Here is a 20,578-nt window from a genome sequence, read left to right as displayed (position 1 = left end):
CCCTAGACTATCATCTGGCAAATGTTGGTTACTCATGAAGTCTCTGGGGTCGCTTTCTCCTCCCTGACAAATTTCAAGTTTATACACATTCGTTATAGGATACATTCTCCGAGCCCTTTCTGAAGGTTCCTCAAGAACACAGAAGAATCCCTTCACTTTGCTCAAAATCCAGGTATGGACCTGGCCCCTGGGATGGACTTGTTGCCAGAGTATGCTGCCCCAGTCCAATAATTATTGCAGCTTTTACACTTCCGCAATATACCACGTCGGTGGTGGAGAGACTGCACTGCCTGAACATCACAGTGTCCCTCATATTGGGCCAGGGCTTAAATGTGCAAAACCTTGTTAGAACATTGGTTGCACAACTAAATGATTTTTTAAAAATCTAGGCAACACAGTTCTATACCCAGCTGACAAGTAAGAGGCCTTGTTAACATTAGGTCTGCTACTATGTAATCCCAAGGAACAATATTTTTAAAAATAATAAAAATGAAAGCACTGATCATACAAAGACTCATGCATGTACTTTTACTAATTGTGAGTAAGTCCATTGACCTCCATGAGCCTGCTCCCAGGGGGCAAGATTAAATCCCTGCATCAGGCTGCTTTTTTTGCCTTCCTCCTCCATTACTTGACAATACATAATACCAAACTTAACATTAGCAACGTTTCTTTCTTTTCTCTTATATACAATAGGTCAGAATCCCTATGGCTGATGCAGGAATGCAAAGCCACATATCCCTAAATGTGCTAGGTCCTTGGTGGTTTGATGGAGATTCAGCTAAAAGGACATCGTGTAGAAGCACTGCCCTCCCTTGGTTTCTGTTGTGTAGAAGGGTAGATACAACAGGCACCTTGCTGATGGAAGATGCATTGAAACAGTACATCCACCCTCCTATATACCTGGTCACCATAGCCTACTTTTCAAGTGGTACTGATTCATTACAGGTTGAACCTCTTTAATCTGGAACTTTACTCATCCAGCAACATCCGTAGTCCAGAGTGATTTTAGTTAGCTGGCTGGCTACTTTATCATGGGTTTAGCCAATTTTTTGTGGTCCCATAAAGTTCGTTTACAGCCACTAGTCCTGGCTCTCAGTGTTCTATGCTGTTACTTAGCTATGATTTACTCCAAATGTCGTCTAAGAGCCAGTCAGCAGTGGAGGTGTTGGTAATGTTCTATACATTATTGACCTCCTGTGGTCTGGCAAATTCTCTTGTCCAGTACTGGTCAGGTCCCAAGGGTGCCAGACAAGAGAGGTTCAACCTATACTGCCCTTTCACCACAAGAGGACGGCAGCTTCTTTATCCTACAATAAATTAGAAGAAATAATGACAGATCTGCTGCTGCAGAGATTCTGTGCCACTGTCTGCAATCTGGAGCATGTGCTGCATATTTGTAACATTCCACATAATAACAGCATGTGAAAAATCTTAAGTGTTTAAGCATGACACTGCAAGCGCCAGGTCTGTAGGATGTTCTTGATTATCACAGCCACAAGATGATCTGGGTGTTGCAAACACTATGGCAAAGACCATAAATCCTCCATGTGGAAAACAGGGACTAAAACAAAAATGTTGACGAGATCCATTGTTATAGATGGAAACAAGGAGATGTCATGGCAAGTGTTTACTGAGGATTTGTAAAAGCCCCTTGAGTCTATTTTATTTGATAGATATCAGAAATACTCCATTTTGAATATTTAATACACCATAAAAAGTTATATATATCAACTTTCACACAAAGATGGAATAAAAATGCTTTACAGATTCATTCATAGGGTTTTAATATAGTGATGCACAATGCTTAAGTGAGGCCTGTAAAATTCATGGCAGATCTATATTTGATTTATGTCATTAGATCATGACCTATGACCGAAAGACCTCCACAGCAAAAAAGTTTGATTTGAGGAACAGCTCTGTCTGAACTGTGACATGCCTTTTATTACTGTGTTCAGCTGGCCTATTCAAACATATGGACCTGATCTACAGATCTCATAATCAGAGAAAAATTCTAAAATTTCCTGTTATATGGCATGTCATAATTTTACATAATCATAACTAACTCTATCTGGATTCTGGCATTATGAGTTCTCTATGTATTAATACGTACATCAAGATTGAACACATTTAAGTTATAATGACTGATTCCTTACAAAACCAATAGAAGATTCGTTAGAACACCAGTAATTACAGACTAGCCCTTTCACATCTTCTACATTTTCCTTTGAACTGAATAAGAAACAAAATAAAATTTTCAACACTTGTGAAGTCCCCACATTTGAAAGAGTCGGGAATGTGTTACCACAAATGAAAAAAGGATGCAAATTCTGGAGAGACAGAAAAGAGGATATGACAATGAAGAATTCTACACCATTCTGCTAAGTGTAATTAACCTAATTATTCCAAACCAATCTATACGTCATATACTTGTAGAAGTGCTTATGGCGCATGGACTAGGAAACAGAAAGCTGAGAGATCATTAAAAGATAGGGTGACCATCTGTCCTGTTTTTCCCAGGCCAGTCCCTTACTTAAGCTGTCTCAAATGTGTCCCAACTTTAAGAATATGGGCAAATTGTCCCTTATTTTGTGAGGCTCCTGTTCCGTGGCATCCAGTGTCTTGGAGCAGCAGGATCCACTGAAGGCAGCTGCTCAGTTCCCTGGCGCCCCTGTGCCTTGGGGCAGCAGTTCCCGCTTCAGGGGAGCTCTTCTGTGGGGCAACTGCCCCATTTTCTGGCACACCACCATGACAGCCCCTTCTGCTGGCAAGCTCTGCCACATCTCCAGCATCCTGCACCTTGGAAAGGCAGCTCCTGCTGTGGGGAAGCTCCTCTGTAGGGCAGCTACCCTGTTTCCCAGCATGGCAGCTCCTGAGGCCAGGGATCCCTGCTGCAGGGCAGCTGCCGCATTCCTTGCCTCCTCCTTCCTCCTGCCCACCAGAAGGCTGCAGAGCCCCTATTTTCTGCACCCGCACCCCCTGCCAGCAGCTTGCAGAGCCCCCATCCTCCACTCCCTCTCATTGTAAGGCTGTGGAATGCCCATCTCCAGTGCCTCACCTTGGTGCGGTAGCCCCCATTGCCAAGGAGCCCTGACATGGCACTGCAGCCCCCTCTATCCCCTTAGGCTGGTGTCCCATATTTGCCATGGGACAATGTGGTCACCCTATTAAAAGATCATTGTTTTTAAACATGTTTGTTTCAATATGGCAGTATCTCTCCCTGCCCCTCAGGCCCTCTCCTCTTGTGGGTCTCCGTCTATGTAGGATTTGTTCTGGGGCCCATTCTGAAGATCATGCAGAGTTTGGGGTTTGCAAGTAGAACAACATGAGGAGCAAAATGGGCCCTGTCTGAATATTGGTTCTTCTACTTCAGACTTATGAGAATTCCTCAGCTAAATTAACATGGACTATGCTGTCTACGCAGGCCTACTCACATTCCACAATCTCCCCGAAGCAGGTGTCCAGGGCAGCACTCAGCACAAAATGCTTTGAAGTGTAGGGTGGGGAACAGGCATGAAAATACTGTAGGCAGCAAAGATGGTGATCCCAGGCTACTGTTGTATGTGATGTGGCAGGATCAGCCTTGTTCCTGGGCCCCAAGCCCTCTGTTCAGTCCACTGACCCCACCACAGGAACCCCATTACCCTTGCTGGTGCAGAGGGGCAGTCTGGGCAGGAGTCCGGTCCTCACTCACTCGGTCTGGATTCCGGCCCAGGGACCCTGGATGGCTGCTACCATCAAGGGCTGAATCCCTTCGCCCTTGCCCCAGCAGCTCTTCTCCCCTGGCCCACTTCCCTAGATGATCCCCCACCCCTGGTACTGAGGTTGGGTGAGAAAATAGGAACAGACTAGAAACTATTTCATCAGGTTCCCTGTCCCGGAATGTGTGGTTTAGACTGATGACTCTTTCTGAAGACTCTTAAATCTAATGTTTGATTTATTTGTAATTATCTCATGAACTCAGGTGAGATTGTGACGAAGAATAAACCCATTACCATATCACACACTACTCTGAATCCACAGGCACTGCCTGCTGTCTTCTGTTGAACCCCATGGCACTGGCTTTCTGAAGTTCCAGAGTTGCTCAACTCCCACTCTAATCCAGAATCTGTTCTCATTCCATGTCTTCCATCAAGCCTCCCGCCTTCCTCTTCCTGCCTCATTCTGCCCCCTCCTGCACCTTGTTTTCCTGTCACAGCTCCTCCCCTTCCCCCACAGTTCCTCCTGCACAGCACTGACCAGCAGATAACTGGTGGGCAGAGATGCGGGTTGAGCAGAAAGAGCGAACTGACCCGCGGGACAGCTGGTGTGTGCTGAACTCCCTTGAGCATGCACAGAGTCAATGACTATGATTGAGCACATGATCTTAGTACCTAAATTAATTTACTCACCTAGAAAATCATATCTGCGCACAGCAGTCTCCCTAGTGGATATCATGGAGGACTCTACTTTTCTTTCTTTCCTGATGAAGAATTACTTGCTTGTTATGAATGAACCTTACTGCTGAGCACAGAGTTTAGTCCTGAGAATAGTCCCAGGGAAGTTAATTGAAAGATATATGTACCCTGTTGACATTCAGAATTAGGACAGATGTTCAAACATCCCTGTGCAGTATTTGTCCAGCTCTGTTCTTGAGGCTAAATAAATAAATGGTATCGTAAAGCAGAGCTCACCAAATTAATAAGAAGTATGGAAGTTTTGTTTATGAGATTTTGTCCATCTAATGGACTATTATTTTTTTCTTATTTAGATGACAAATGCACTATTGTCAAAAGACCTTTAAAGCCAGTTAGTCCATCTCTAATCTGGGATTATCCAGTGTGTCCTTTTAAAGAAATACTTGTTTCACATTTGACTGATTTTAAGTAAAGTTACAGTTGAGTATTCATTATAGAGTAGGTTAGCTTTTAGCCAACTGACTACATTTTCTGTTTCTGTCCTTTAGATAGTGATAGAGTAACAGTATATATACATCTTTTGAGAAAGGGAATGTATTTTGCTCTTCTTCATGCAGAAGGCACCCAAAAGGCTATAATAATGCATGTAGTAGAGAAAACAATGAATTTAATAAGCTTTGCAATTACAGTTGGATATTAGGAGGCAATAACTTGTAACATATTACATTGTCATGGCATCATTTCACACGGTTGCTGGGTTTACCAAACTTCATTCAAACATAAGCAGTCAGAATTTTCTAGATTTGAAGAGAAGTGGGTCTGTCCCACGAAAGCTCATCACCTAATAAAGTATTTTGTTAGACTTTAAAATGCTACAGGACTACTTTTTTGTTTTGTGAAGCTACAGAATAACACAACTATCTCTCTGTGACTATAACCAGTCAATGCCTTGATTCACAACACACTTGGATCAGTAAATTTTAAAGTTCCTCTAGCTCCATCTACTGTTGTAACATCACTTTTAATATTTTATCAAAACAAAAAGACTAGCACAGCTTCCTCTCTGTTACTTTTTAATATTTTAATGTGAGAATCATATTAGAGTTTTTGACATTTATGTTGTACTCTTTTATGATATTATAAAGCTTATTTATTTTAAAGGGATGATGTCAAATATTGTTTTTTTAAATTCAAAATCTGATTTATCACAAAAATAATTATTTTGTAAGCTTGGCCTTTCTGCATGTGTACTAACATTATTGATCTACAAATGGAGAAAACACATGGGCTTAGTTTGTCCAGTTTCGATCCAGCTGTGGGAAGATGGAGTTTAGATCTGAATGTTCTCTGCAAGTTAATATACAGAAAGCTACTTCAGGATGATCTGACAGCTCTGTGAAGAAAACTGAGCATAGAAACTGTAGGCAGAAAGTGTAGGCAGAATATTGGCTGAAATTACGTAACAAGGCACATCCTTGCTATATAATATCTGAGAACCTTCATGTTGGAACACAGTAGGACTTGGCCTTTAGATTTTGGAATGGTCTCTTCATGGAAATAGTGAAAGACTCATATATTGAGTCATTTAAAACAGGACTGGATGAAAAAAGGGATATCACACTGTGGGGATCGGTCCTGCCCTTGCAGGGTGCTGGACAAAGTGACCCAGGAGGTATTTTCCATCTCTAATTCCACTGACGAAAAAAACAGTAGATTCAGCTGCATCAGTAACATGGGTTACAGGGAGCTTGACGCTTTATTTTCTGGACCTTGAAAGGCAATTTTAAACAAGGGAAAACAAATACTTTTTTACATCGTACATTTTATGCATGGGCTGTGTTGCTTATCCTCTCGATTGTTTATTTAAATCTTACACCAGCATGAAATCTTGCCCACTTTCTAAGAGATTTCGTTATCTATTAAGTTAGAAAATTTACAGGTGGGATGGTAAAGAACAAAGAGTGTTTGGATATAGTGTCATTCTCCTTCTTGACCAAGTGTTGGGCTGTGTCATGTATTTGGCACGTTCTCCACCTACAGAAGTGGTATTCAGACCTCAGTATTTCAGGAGACAAATTAGCAATCATCATTACTCACAAGAATCACAATGGTATAATTATCAGAGGGGTAGCTGGGTTAGTCTATATCCACAAAAAGAATGACAAGTCCTGTGACACCTTATAGACTGACAGATATTTCTGAGCATAAGCTTTCGTGGGCAAAGACCCGCTTCATCCGATGAATCACAGGACTTCTCACTGTATAGTATAATTTTTTCCTTTTCACTCACTCTCTCTAATTCTCACATAAAATGACTTATAAAGTATTATTATTTTATGAACTACAATTGGTTAATAACATAGTAAAACAGACTAATTGGTTAATAATTAAACCACACAGTGTTTGCTGCAGGAGACACATTTAAAAGCCACCTGTGACTTACTAGTTTCAGTCTGAGTATCACTGATTGTTAGCCGACGGCCAAGGATGTTTGGTGAGGTGCCAGCTATGCCCGTTTTATACCATCCGTGACTTTAACCGCTAGGACGCACTGTCCCTTCGCGGCGGGCAGCCCGGGCTAGGCTGACAGATGCCCCAAGGTCCTAACCACCCGTGACTTTAACTGCTAGAGCTCAGAGCCCCTTCGCAGTGGGCAGTCAACACTGACTGACAGGTGCCCCAATGGCAGCACTAAGAGCCTTTCCACACCCGTGACTTTAACTGCTAGAGCTCAGAGCCCCTTCGCAGTGGGCAGTCAGGATTGACTGACAGGCGCCCCAAGAGTTTGCCCCGTGGAGGCGGCACAACTCAACGCTAGGCTCTTAGTACTCTCACCTAATGGCCAGGCTTTATAGCCAAAACGGCTGAGGTTCTTTAATTGTGTTGGCTGCTTTACAGTAAACCAGAGAAACAAGTCAGGCTTATGCACAAACGGTTACCCAAAATTTATTAAACTAGATTTTAATCATGTGGTTACAAAATTGCTAGTGCCTACTTATTTAAATGTATAGATGTTACACACACAAACAAGTTACAAAACTGAAGCCACTATCCCAAAGAAAGAAAACAAAGTATAGAGCTCTATTTCAAAATATGCGTACACTAAAGATAGGAGATCAGGTGTGGGTGCTTCTTACCCTCCTTGCATCTCTCGATTCCAGCGGTGCCAAGCCAGGATCGGTCACTCAATTCCACGGAAAGACAAATAAGGGACAAGGCTTAGGGACCCTTTTAGCTGCAGAAGCCTTGGGAGGCTGTCACTTATCTGACCAGCAGATAGATAGTGAAAAGCACTCAAAAATCATGGTGCTGTAGGTCCCATACTTATACCTCTGTACTCCTTTATTCTCTTTCTCCTTTCTTATGCCAAATTGGGGCTGGTCTGTCTGGGCGACGCCAGCTCTCGCAAGAGTAGTTTACACTTGCAAGGGAGAGAAACAATAAGTTTCGACTACTGGACATTCCTTTTATTAGGGTAAATATTTTCCCACCTAGGATGTTGGTGTGTGCGCATCACGTTATTTAGTAGGGGCTAAGAGCCATGTCTGTCACAGCTTCTCTGTCTGCTGTGAGCCTAATCGTTGTATATGTTCCCAGAGGCACATTGTAGCAGCACACCTGTGCTTCTCACAGCTTCAAAGGCTGTGCTGGAATTTATGTTAAGTGCCCTGTTGTTTTGGCTCCCTTGTGTTCCCAGCAATGCTGGTCTGAGAGGGGGCTGGCTGTCTGGCTACATTCCACCCCCTGATGCACCACACTACATCCCAGATTGCAAGGTGGCGGTGATGCCAGCACCTCTTGCCCTCCTTGGGGAAATCTAGAAATACCCAACAAACAAATTAGAGGATGAGGGTTCGCGGAATTGGTTAGGATCCCTTTTTAGCTCTAGGTATCTGATTTGTGTGGAGGAAAGAGCAGTTTGAATCAAACGCTTCATAATACATAAAGTTACACAAAAAACAATTACAATAATTAAAATGGTTAAAACAGTATTTACAACCGAATGTAAAAACGGGGAGAGGGAAAATCCCAAGTGTTGAGCTAACCATTGCATCCATGAGGTTTGTCCATTCCCCTCTTCTTTTATCAAATACAATTGTATGGGCACATTGCTGCTTATCTAGACTACCCATTTGTATGTCACCCTGAGTTTCAAAACAAATAGGGTATACTTCTTTAGATGATCCCTTTACATATTCCACAGGACGTCCCCAAACAGTGCGATGCCATTGTCCCACCCCCCCCGAGTCAATGCGAGGGTTGTTGGTGTACCACGCTGGTCCCCACCGAAAGATGTCGCTTTTGTTCCACCAATCATTTAGGCTGAGTGGTACAAATTCAATTCCCAGTCCATTGGTTGAATTTAGCAAGGTGCACGTCCAGCAATTTGTAGCACCAGCAGCTGAGGCGATGGTTTGGATTGCTCCCCGAAGAGGATGTTCTGGTATTGCCAAGGTGACTGGAGCCAACAGAAGGATCATGAGGGCTTGCAGGAACATATCTCTGGTGGGTCGGGTTCTAGCTAAAAAACTTATTTTAAAACCAAAAGCAATAATTATACCTGCTAGTATAAGTAATGGCAAATATATCAACAGTTCATAGTAGTCTCTAGTGATCAAACAGGTCTGCTGCATGGTCCATTTTGCTGACAGGTTAGCTGGCAGGTTGCTCGGAACCATGGGACCATTCCTGCAATAAATCACATGGTCAGCCGGTCTTGGATGCGATCCAAGCCTCTGTAATGGTTATTAGCCTTTTATCAGCATTTAAGGCACTCCATACGCCTTTCTCTTTATAGGCGTGCAAAACACAGGTAAAGGTTCCCAGGGCTGGGTGTTTAATCACAACAGTGTCTCCGGGAGCATACTTGGAACTGTGCAGTGGTGTTCTGGCAGGGGAGATAGCTTTCCCTGTAGGGAAGAATCCCCTGCTGATTGGACTTCCTGTAGGAGTCTGTCTGTTGTTTAATCTCTGCACCACTTCGTCCAGTCTGTCTCCCCATGTGCCATCAGTAGGCTTCAAGTGATTCTTTAGCAACCCATTCCAGCGCTCGACCATGCCATTAGATTGAGGTCGATATGGAAGGTGGAAGGTCCATTGGACTCCATGGTTAAGGGTCCATTCCCTTACAAGTTTATTCTTAAAATGCGAACCATTATCTGATTGGATTTCTTGAGGCACTGGGACAATTGCTGTTAAGCGGTTTAGTCCCATAACTGTGGACAACCCTGTTGCCAATCGGGTTGGATATGCAAAACCAATCCCTGAAACAATTTCTACCCCAGTCAAGATGTATTTCCACCTCTGCCTTGTAGTGGGCAGTGGTCCGACATAGTTGACCTGCCAGGTTGCCCATAGTGTTTTTCCATCTCTTAGCCTGGCAAACCTTTGGCCTTCTGCTATATGTTTTCTAGTCTCAGCACAAATAGCGCAGGCTTGCACCAGGTCTCTAGCCTGTCTGTGGGTGATAGGCCACCCCCTGATATGTGCTTGCCGCACCAACTCATCACTTCCTGTGTGTCCTAAATTATCATGTAACCATGAATATAAGCGTTCCCATTCTACTTGTGTGGTAAAGAGCTGGGCAGCTGCATCGGCTAAATTGTTTAACTGTGCAGCTGGGGTATTATTCCTCTGATGAGCTGAGACATGTCCTATAGACAGGGGTTGTTGCAGGGCATGCTGATATAACCACTTCCAGTATTCCAGTCCCCATACTGGTTTACCTCCTACTTCCCAGTGGTTATTTTTCCAGTTAGTGATCCACTGAGTGACACCTGCCCACACCGCATAGGAGTCCGTATATACTGCGATGGCTCCTGCTTCACAGGCCAGTTTAATTGCAGCCAATTCTGCAAGTTGTGCTGACCCATCAATTTCAGCAGTTAGGGGTGCTGCAGAGGTGTCTGCAGGCACTGCTGCAGCTTTCCCCTTCCATTTTCCTTTAACCAGCCTGGCACTGCCATCAGTGAACCATACTCCCTCAGGCTTAGAAGGATCAAATGGGGCAGCATCCTTAATGGGAGACTGCTGTGGAGGTAGGCGGTATTCATCAGGCATTCCTACTTTCCATAGGGATTCCTGAATCATAGTGGGGTTTTGTGCAGTGTCTGCACCACCTACCCTGTGGTGTATGTAAAGTGCCCATCTTTGGATAGTCATTTTCTGTGCTACACCAGGTGGTAACTCTTTCCCTTCCAATATAGGTTTAATGATTGGAAGAGGAGTGTGAATTGTGATGTCCTTATCCTGAGTTAATTCCTCAGTTTCTCTCAAGGCTGTGTAAGCTGCCAGAAGCACCTTCTCATAAGGCGTGTAGTTAGCCTGTGACCCTTGCCATGACTTGGAACCAAACTGAATTGGTCATCTGGGAGCAGTGTCACTTTCTTGCCAGAGAGCATAAGACATTCCAGTGGCTCCCACAGTTAGGTACAAATGGAATGGGGCTTCAGGATGTATGGGACCGAGAGCCTGATAGGTGTGTATCTCCCCTATCAGTTGCCTGAGGGCTTCCTCATGGGCAGGAGCCCATTCCCAGGCAGCACTTTTCTTTAACAAATTGTACAATGGTCTGGCTACAATGGCAAAGCCAGGTACATGTTTCCTCCAAAATCCCAGGGTTCCCAAAATCTGTCTCAATTGATCTTTACTTTCAGGGGAGGGTGCCTGATTTAGCTCTTGCACAGTGTCATTAGGCACAGACCTCCTACCTCCTATCCATACAGTACCTAAGAATTTTATCTCTTGGGAGGGACCTTGGCATTTCTCAGCTGGTAACTCTAAATTAAGGGCTTCTAGTGCTCCTTTGATTTGATTCATAGCCTCCTGTACCTCTTCTGAGGTTTTCCCACCTATTAAGATGTCATCAATGTATTGCACAGTTTGTACATTGGGTGGCAGTATAAGGTCATCTAGGACCTTTGCCAGTGCCCCATGGCAAATAGTGGGTGAGTGCTTAAACCCTTGTGGCATTCGGGTAAAAGTGTATTGTACACCTCTCCAAGTAAAAGCAAATCTTTCCTGGTCAGCTGGTTGCAAAGGGACCATGGAGAACATGTCCTTTACATCTAATACTGCTAGCCAGGGTTTATCCCAGGTTTGTATGGTGTTTACAATATCTGTTATGCTAGGGACTGCTGCAGTTAATGGTCCAGTGTTACTGTTTAGCTTCCTATAGTCTATAGTGAGTCTCCATTTGCCATTTGGTTTCTTGATGGGCCACACAGGAGAATTAAAGCGAGAGTGGGTACGAATTAAAATTCCTCGCTGTTCCAAATCTTTGATCAGGTCAGTAACAGGGCTTATGGCCTCAGCTGGGACATTGTACTGCTTTATGTTTGTTACTGTTGAGGGCGGGAGAGCAGGCGCTCTGCTAAGTAAGTTTACAGAATAGTGGGGAGGGCTTTCCTCTTCCAGGTGGGTGGCATGAGGAACAGAACTGACTCCAAAAGCCCATCTTTCCCCATTAATCCTTCCCTCCTTTCCTCTTAAAACGTCCATGCCCAGTATGTTGGCATTGCCCAAAATCACCTCATATTTTCGGGGCTGATGGTGGGGTTGCAATGGGATATCCAGTTTTATCTTAACTAATGGGTAAGTTATGGTACTGCCATTTACTCCTGTAACAAGTACCTGCTTTCGGCCAGTAGGTGGCGGGCCCTGAAAACTTTCTCACTTAATCATGGACATTTGAGCCCCTGTGTCCATTATGAAAGGAATAATGTGTTTGTCATTTACAGTTACATGTATCCGGGGGTCTTTTGCTGTTGTTTTCTCCTCTTTGGATTTAAGCTGGTTTATTAGGAGAGGAGATTGACCCCCGCAAGCTAGTTTCCCTGCTCTGGTAACACTTGCAGTTGCTGCAGCAATGGAGTATACAGGGTGTCTGCAGGTGGGAGAGGAGGTGAGAGCTGCGGAGGTGCACTGGGAGTAGCATTAGTTTTCTCCCAGTCAGCTCTTTTAAAGGTGGTTAATAATTTTAGCCACTCTGTGGGCAGTCCATTTATCACATCTCTGGGATAACCTAAAGCCAGACATTGTCTCCACAACTTGGCTCTAAGCTCCTTTTCCTCCTGGGTTGGCTCTCGCTTGTTTTTATGTCCTTTAGATGGTGCCCCCTTGTTTCCCTGAAGGGAACGCATCTTAGCTTTGCCTGTCAGTGCTCTGATGTCTCCAAATTCTCTAAAGTATGACACCAGACGGTTTAGCAGTGCCCGAAAGGTTCTGTTATGTGCTGCAGCATCTGATCTAAGGGACAGTGCCATAGCCCTATGGTTACTCGGAGCTCCCTTAAGCAGGGGTCTGAGATTATCTACATATACCTGACCCTCCCATGGACTTTCATAGGCTAAATCTTGAGGGTTTTGGCCAAGCATGCTAATGACAGCCACAGTTAATAGAGCTGTTTTTACCTCATCTATGTTGGTCCAGTGCATTACTGTGGGTTCATCTCGGACTGCTGGGTAAATTCCTCTTGCCCATCGACAAGCCAGAGACCAAAGTGTTTTAGGGGTGTTCCCCTCTGAATGTTCCAGGAATATTCCTGCACCTAAGTTAAGGCGCTCAGTTTCTTGGGCTGTCAGGCGTATATATCCACCCCCAGTGTCCCAGAGGCGGACCAGCCACTCTATTATACCTTCCTCAGGCTTTTTAGCAAAATCTCCCTGGATTGTTTTTAACTCCATGGGAGTATATTGGTGGGTGGTAATTTTGGTAAAGTGTGTTGGAGCTTTACTCCCTTTTCCCTTTTTACCTCCCTTCTTTGTTTTTGAAGAGGTGGATGGATCATTGTCATCCCCTTCTTCATCCAGCTCTGCCCCACTCAAATTTCCCTCATGTTCTTCTGATTTGTGATGTGTGATAGCTGGTCTTAATTCCTCCTCAGAGGAGGGGGACTCATCTGCTGAGTCCCAAATGTCTCCGTCCCATTTCTCAGGGTCTAGCCAGAGAGCAGTCTCAACTTTAGCCCGGTTGATTCTGCGTGTTTCAGTCTCCAGCTTTTCCCTTCGTTCTATCCCTTCTTTCTCAATTAAGGGAAGTAATCTTTTCTGAAGATGCTCCATATCCCTATTCAGTGTTCTTACTCGGGTATCTAAATTCTGGCATTCCTTGCGCAGTGTGTCCCTTTCCTGTTGTAGCCTATTAAATTCTATTGCCAGACTATGATAATCCTTACAGGCAGCTTGCCAAATGTTAGTAAGCAGCCATATACAAGCACCTTTTCCTTTCCCTTTCTTCATCTTGCAGGCAGTTCTCCAGTTACAGAAATGCTGCCAGATCTCTGCTGGTTTTCCCCAATATTTCTCCAGCAGTTCTTTGCTCCACAGAGGATTTCCCCATCCCTCTTGGGTCAAACTTTTCTCTAGCTCAGGGAATTCTGTGGTGTTTATCATGACTGGTTTCATTGTGTTACTGTAGTGCAGCCTATATCACAATCCTGCTTCGACTACGCCAAATCTGTTAGCCGATGGCCAAGGATGTTTGGTGAGGTGCCAGCTATGCCTGTATTATAACATCCGTGACTTTAACCGCTAGGACGCACTGTCCCTTTGCGGCGGGCAGCCCGGGCTAGGCTGACGGATGCCCCAAGGTCCTAACCACCCGTGACTTTAACTGCTAGAGCTCAGAGCCCCTTCGCAGTGGGCAGTCAACACTGACTGACAGGTGCCCCAATGGCAGCACTAAGAGCCTTTCCACACCCGTGACTTTAACTGCTAGAGCTCAGAGCCCCTTCGCAGTGGGCAGTCAGGATTGACTGACAGGCGCCCCAAGAGTTTGCCCCGTGGAGGCGGCACAACTCAACGCTAGGCTCTTAGTACTCTCACCTAATGGCCAGGCTTTATAGCCAAAACGGCTGAGGTTCTTTAATTGTGTTGGCTGCTTTACAGTAAACCAGAGAAACAAGTCAGGCTTATGCACAAACGGTTACCCAAAATTTATTAAACTAGATTTTAATCATGTGGTTACAAAATTGCTAGTGCCTACTTATTTAAATGTATAGATGTTACACACACAAACAAGTTACAAAACTGAAGCCACTATCCCAAAGAAAGAAAACAAAGTATAGAGCTCTATTTCAAAATATGTGTACACTAAAGATAGGAGATCAGGTGTGGGTGCTTCTTACCCTCCTTGCATCTCTCGATTCCAGCGGTGCCAAGCCAGGATCGGTCACTCAATTCCGCGGAAAGACGAATAAGGGACAAGGCTTAGGGACCCTTTTAGCTGCAGAAGCCTTGGGAGGCTGTCACTTATCTGACCAGCAGATAGATAGTGAAAAGCACTCAAAAATCATGGTGCTGTAGGTCCCATACTTATACCTCTGTACTCCTTTATTCTCTTTCTCCTTTCTTATGCCAAATTGGGGCTGGTCTGTCTGGGCGACGCCAGCTCTCGCAAGAGTAGTTTACACTTGCAAGGGAGAGAAACAATAAGTTTCGACTACTGGACATTCCTTTTATTAGGGTAAATATTTTCCCACCTAGGATGTTGGTGTGTGTGCATCACGTTATTTAGTAGGGGCTAAGAGCCATGTCTGTCACAGCTTCTCTGTCTGCTGTGAGCCTAATCGTTGTATATGTTCCCAGAGGCACATTGTAGCAGCACACCTGTGCTTCTCTCAGCTTCAAAGGCTGTGCTGGAATTTATGTTAAGTGCCCTGTTGTTTTGGCTCCCTTGTGTTCCCAGCAATGCTGGTCTGAGAGGGGGCTGGCTGTCTGGCTACACTGATCTACTGAAATAATGAAGTACCAGTCAGTCTAGGGTGTTAAAGGAAAACTATTCTCAGCCTTTCAAAAATTGCAAAGGTGGACAGTTTCCCCCTTCCCAGCCATCTCAGGCAAAAATGCCCCAAATCTCCAATCTCAATTACTTTAAAATACCATCAGCCAGCAACACAAAACTAATTTATCCTTCAATTCAGTGCTGATGCACAAAGCGGCAGTTCTGTCTTCACCGCATAGGTGAGACAACCCCTCAGACCAAAAAAAACCTACTTTGTCTCGGATGTCCTTTGTTACTTCTTGCTCAGATTCACTTAACAATGTAGCTCTATGCTTGGCACTTAAGGCCCTAGTGCTGCATTGTAGGACTATTCATAGTAGTAAAGTCAAGCACATAGCTCAGGGTTTACAGAACTGGGATCTAAGCCAGTCTCTATTGGGCAGGACCCGTATGTTTTCTTCAGTCCAAAGAAGAAATTTAACTTCCAGATTCCAAACTCTGCGCAGAGTACACACAGCTGAACACAACTCCATTTGGTTTCATATGATTCTTGATTGGTGCATGTTTGCTACAGTAGATGTCAGAAACATCATCTTGATTATCACCTTTGTACTCACACACAATATTTAATTTTAAAATCTGTATGTTTTAAACCTATGTATTTTCTTCGTTAAATGTTCATATGTGTGTGCATATAGAAATAAACAAATTAAAGTAAGCAGTATATATAGGTTTAGTATAGATTAATTTATATATTTAATTTTAAAAATTTATTGTGTTCATTAAAAATTACATGGAGCCTGCTGTGTTCCAATTTAACAATATAAAAAATCCACCACAAAACTGTCAGGTTCTGCTCAAAACCAATGTGTTAGTGGCGATGTTACGTATCAGGATGGAGGAACAGTGACAAATCTATGAGGGAGAAAGAAAGGGGTAAATTGCCACAGCATTTCAGCCTCAACTACACAGTACTGGTGCTTCTTCACTTTCCAGAGTCCTGAAGTGAAAACATGACATCCAGAACTGAACCACAGGAATTGCTTTAGGCTTCTCCATGTGTTCTCCACTAACATAACCTCTGTACTTCCTTATGGAACACTTCTAATGGGAACAACAAACCCAGTCTGCTACCTTCAAGAATCAGGACAGGGAGGAATAATTCATTTCTTACTCTTTTGATGTGTCCAAATCCTATGCATGCATCCTATTTACTGGCAAAAATTAACAGGAGTGAAACAGCTTCACCTCAGGTTAGGGAAAGTTAGAAACTGGATCTGGAAACAAAGGGTAGGAATAAATGGTAAATTTTCTGAATGGAGAAGGTTAATAACGAGTGGTGTTCCCCAAGGGTCAGCCCTAGCACCAATCCTATTCAACTTATTCAGAAACGATCTACAGAAAGGGGTAAATAGTGAGGTGGTAAAGTTTGCAGACGATACTAAACTGTTCAAAACAGTTAAGACGAAAACAGACTCTGAAGAACTTCAAAAAGATCTCACTAAACTGAGTGATTGGGCAACAAAACGGCAAACGAAATTTAATGTGGATAAATGTAAAGTAACGCACACTGGAAAAAATAACCCCAAGTATATATTCAGTATGATGGGTGCTAATTTAGTTACATCTAATCAGGAAAAACATCTTGGGCTCATTGTGGATAGTTCTCTGAAAACATCCACACAGTGTGTGGCAGCAGTCAAAAAAGCAAATAGGATGTTAGGAATTATTAAAAAAGAGATAGACAAAGAATATCTGACTGCCCCTTTATAAAACTATGGTACATCCACATCTTGAACAGTGTACAGATGTGGTCTCCGCACCTCAAAAAAGGTATTTTGGCATTAGAAAAGGTTCAGAAAAGGGCAACTAAAATGATTAGGGGAAGAGGAAAATAAAGGGAAGACGAATTCTTTTGAAGATGGGGTTTACTTTCAAAAGAGTGGCATCTACACTGGCTTTCTTCTTTCAAAAGCAGCTCTTTTGAAAATAGAATATGCAAATGAGGTACCAACTCTGCAAATTTATACGTTGTTTTCATTTTTAACTCATTTGCATACCTCTTTCAAACGAGGACTGCCAGTATAGACACACCCTTAGTGTGTTTAAGTTGGTGTATACATTTAAGTTGGGCCTCTATTATGGTGTCTTTGCAAACTTCACATGCAGCTTGCAGGGATTTCCCTTTCATACCTTTTAATTTGTGTTTAACTAACTTCCTCATTTTCTCAAATTTCTTTCTGTCCCTTTCCGTATGGAGCCACACAGCAGATCCAGGCGTCTCACTCACGGCAGCTCGCAGCTGGACACCTGAGGGCAGCAGGGCTGCTCCTGTGGAAGGGCTCCAGTGAACCACCGGCAGTTTGAGCAGGGAAGTGGAGGTGCCTGGCTGGCAGGGGGAGGGGTGCTTGGCCAGGGGGACGGCGTCTGGCTGGGGTGCAGGGCTGTGGCGATTGCTGTACTTTGTTCTGGACAGCACCGTTCTAGGCAATAAGCTTCTCGCCCTCCCGCGCACGGCTGCAGGGGAGTTACACCCCATAGGCCCCTAGGCACAGCATTTGCCCCGCTCCCCCACGTTGTACACACTTCTACAGCGATAAGGGCCTCAAGCAGGAGCCCCCGGTGCCCAACGGGAAGCCCAGCCCTGCTCCCGGCGGCACGCGGGCCAGCCTGGCTCCGGACCACCCGGTACCGCCGGAAGAAGGGCAGTGTACGGTCCGGACTCTGCTTCTGGAGCACGTGAGCCAGGGAGGGGCCAGCCCGGCTTAGCACCGCCCAGCGCGCGTTCGCAAGAGAGTCTGGAAGCCCCTCGGCCAGAGCCTGGGCGAAGGAAATGTTAAGGGGAAAGGCGCCCCAGAACGTCAATGGCGTCACCAACTACCAGCTCGGACACTCACCCTAGCCGAGGCTTCCGATTGGTTGCTCAGACCCGGAAGCTGCCCCGCCGTTGGTTGGCTGTTCGGCCGAGCGCGGAGGCGGGGCTGTTGTCTAGGTGAGGCACCGGGAATCCACCTCCTTCCCGGAAATGGGGGAGCCTGGTCGGTGTCCGCGCGCGGCAGGTACGTGACTAACCCCCCCCCCCCCTTCCCATCCTCCTTTGCGCCCGGCCTGCACGCGCCACCCAGTAGCCCCCACTCCCCCCGGGCCATGTCCTTTCGCCCGGTTTCCCCCGCCGGTTGGAGCGGCGGCCCCGGACCTGCTGGGCAGCGCGTCGCCCCCGTGTGTCCTCCGCCCGCAGCCACGCGCGGGGAGGCCTGTTCTGCCCTCTGTGTTGTGCAGCGCCGAGCGCAGCTCGGCTCCAGCCCCGCCGCGTGGTGCAGACCTGTGTGGCTCTGTCGCGGCTACTGCCTGTGCAGTGGTGTTCGCAGCACCGTGGGCGGCCTCAGTCCCACGGAGCCTCTTCATGGGTTGTTTTTTTAGCTCGTGGTGGAGGTGCAGGGCCGCTCGCGTTGGTGATTTATGTGCTCCCACGCTGCGAGTATGGTGGGCCTTGTCACGTGTGTGTGTGAGAGCATTGCACGGTAAGGTTCAAGCGTGGACGGTTTTCTTGTAACGCACGTTCAGGTTGCAGCTCTGAAAACGGCATTCTCTGGGCCGGCAACGTCCCTCCTCCCTGGACCAGAAAGAGAGGCAGGAGAACAAGCCAAGCAGGCCTTCCAACAACCTTGTAAGGGGCAGCGGGAACAGAGGTGGCATGCCTAGGCAGCCCCACGGGGGAGCTCGCGTCCCCTAGTAGCCTCACAAGTGGAACTGGCAGAGCCCACTGCAGCAGGCCAGTGGGAGGTGGCCAAGGACCTGTGGAGCGTTCATCTCCTCTAATCCAGCAAAATCCCTCCTCTGGGACCACTGAGGTCCCAAGGGTGCCGAACCAGGGAAATTCAACCTGTACAAGGACAGTGAGGTGATACCCTTTGTTGGACCAGGTTCTGTTGGTGAGAGACAAGCTTTCTGGCTGCATGGAGCTCTTCAGATCAGGAAAAGGCACTCAGAGTTACCTCTGAAAGCCAGGCTTCGCAAGATTGTTCAACAAAGTTAACACATTTTAAGGCAGGAGCATGCAAAGTGGGGGGCGGGCCCCCTCAGGGAGGGGTGTGTGAAATTTCATGTTTGGGTGCAGCATGATCAGCATGAGTGTCAGGTTTATCTCATTAAAAATGTTGAAATACGTTCCTGTTTCTATGTATGTGTATTTATATATTGATTGATAATTTTTTTATGTTCTACATAGTTATTTTCTTACACGCACTGAAAGAGTGGGGATTTTTTTTCATGTGAAGTTAACCAAAATTTCTGTCTGTCTGTATTACATTAGGCTGAGGGAGCCCTGCTAATTGCACTGACAAAAAGGGGGGCCTGACATAAAAAGTTTCCTCACCTCCAGTTTTGAGGGATTGTTTCCAAAGAAGGGAGATGTTAACACCACTGTAGGTATTGAACAAAAAGAAGGCATTAAAGCTACAGTGTCCAATAAGCTCTCTGTCTGCTGTATTTGGCAAACTGGACAGTGCCGTGTGGTGAAGCAGCTTGTTAGAGCCGTGCAAGTGGAGTGCCCTCCGTGCATATGCCCAATCACTTGGTGGGACAAGTGCATGGCAGTGGAGGTGGCTCCTCCTGTGCTTGCTCAGGGTGGCTCTCATGGCTTGGGCAGCTCATGTGACTCAGGGTGGTGGGGCATCTCGCGCATCACGGCTCTGGCGGTGGATCCAGTGAGTCACCAGCAGTTTGCAGTGGGGGATGGTGGAGGGGGTGGTTAGGGTGCCTGTCTGGATGTGGGGAGAGTCCCTGGCTTGGAAGGATGCCTGGCTGGGGGTGGTGGGGGGCTGCAGCAAATATTAAATTTCTTTTGGACACCACTGCGTTAAATGGTAACAGATTGTTGTAATGAGCCTTAAATCCAGTGCCATCCCAAAAGTGTTTTTCGCTATCTAGCAAAATTATGAATTTAAGCTCCTAGACTTATGTTTTGACAATGTTGTACAAGTTTCTGTTGGCCTTGAGGACTGATAAATCAGATGTAGAGTGGTCACTGTGTGAAAATTGTTCACTGACCGGTGATACAGTGTTTTGTCATTTATCAGTTTCTTGAGTGAGTTCAGTTGAGAGCATAGTGATTGATTTACCCTTATAGCTGTTATTGGAGCATTGGATCCAGTGGATAAGTTATGATAGTCATGTGTGAGACCCCTGGATTTTGAAATATGTGGTGTTGGTTTATTAGTCATTGTAGCAGTGCTACCATGTCTGTGAGTTTTGCATTTGTTACAGTAGCAGGGTTTGGTTCTGTTTTGAGTTGGTGTGTTGTCCTATGAGGAGCTTCCTTCTGATGAGATTGTCTGGAGGGATTGTTCTGAAGGCCAGAAGATGGGGTTTGAGAGAGAATTCTTTCGGAGTGGGATTCCACTGAATATGTAATTGATTATGGCTTTAATGGAATGGCACTCAGAGTGCGCCCTTCTGAG

General features: G+C 45.4%; 1 protein-coding gene and 1 long non-coding RNA gene across 8 annotated transcripts in view; one reads left to right on the top strand and one right to left on the bottom strand.

The window, feature by feature from the left end:
* Positions 1 to 7,327: 7,327 nt before the first annotated feature.
* LOC142012686 (uncharacterized) lies at positions 7,328 to 18,141 on the bottom strand. Its single transcript, XR_012645425.1, has 2 exons — positions 18,017 to 18,141; positions 7,328 to 9,086 (listed from the first exon to the last, which is right to left on the bottom strand). It is a non-coding gene; the product is annotated as an uncharacterized LOC142012686 (long non-coding RNA).
* The window catches only part of PIGA (phosphatidylinositol glycan anchor biosynthesis class A), a 27,475-nt gene continuing 24,981 nt past the window's right edge, over positions 18,085 to 20,578 (top strand). For 3 of the 7 annotated variants that reach the window (XM_074993356.1, XM_074993311.1, XM_074993301.1), the window contains exon 1: positions 18,240 to 18,640. The gene's annotated coding sequence lies outside the window, so the exon portion shown is untranslated. Of the gene's footprint in view, positions 18,179 to 18,239; positions 18,641 to 20,578 lie in introns of those variants that run through there. The other 4 variants (XM_074993338.1, XM_074993295.1, XM_074993320.1 and 1 more) reach the window with 4 other exon arrangements.

This window comes from Carettochelys insculpta, chromosome 1, assembly GCF_033958435.1.
Source record: "Carettochelys insculpta isolate YL-2023 chromosome 1, ASM3395843v1, whole genome shotgun sequence".
Classification (NCBI taxonomy): domain Eukaryota; kingdom Metazoa; phylum Chordata; order Testudines; family Carettochelyidae; genus Carettochelys; species Carettochelys insculpta.
The sequence above is the reverse complement of the archived record's forward strand: the minus strand, read 5'-3'. Positions and strand labels throughout refer to the sequence as shown.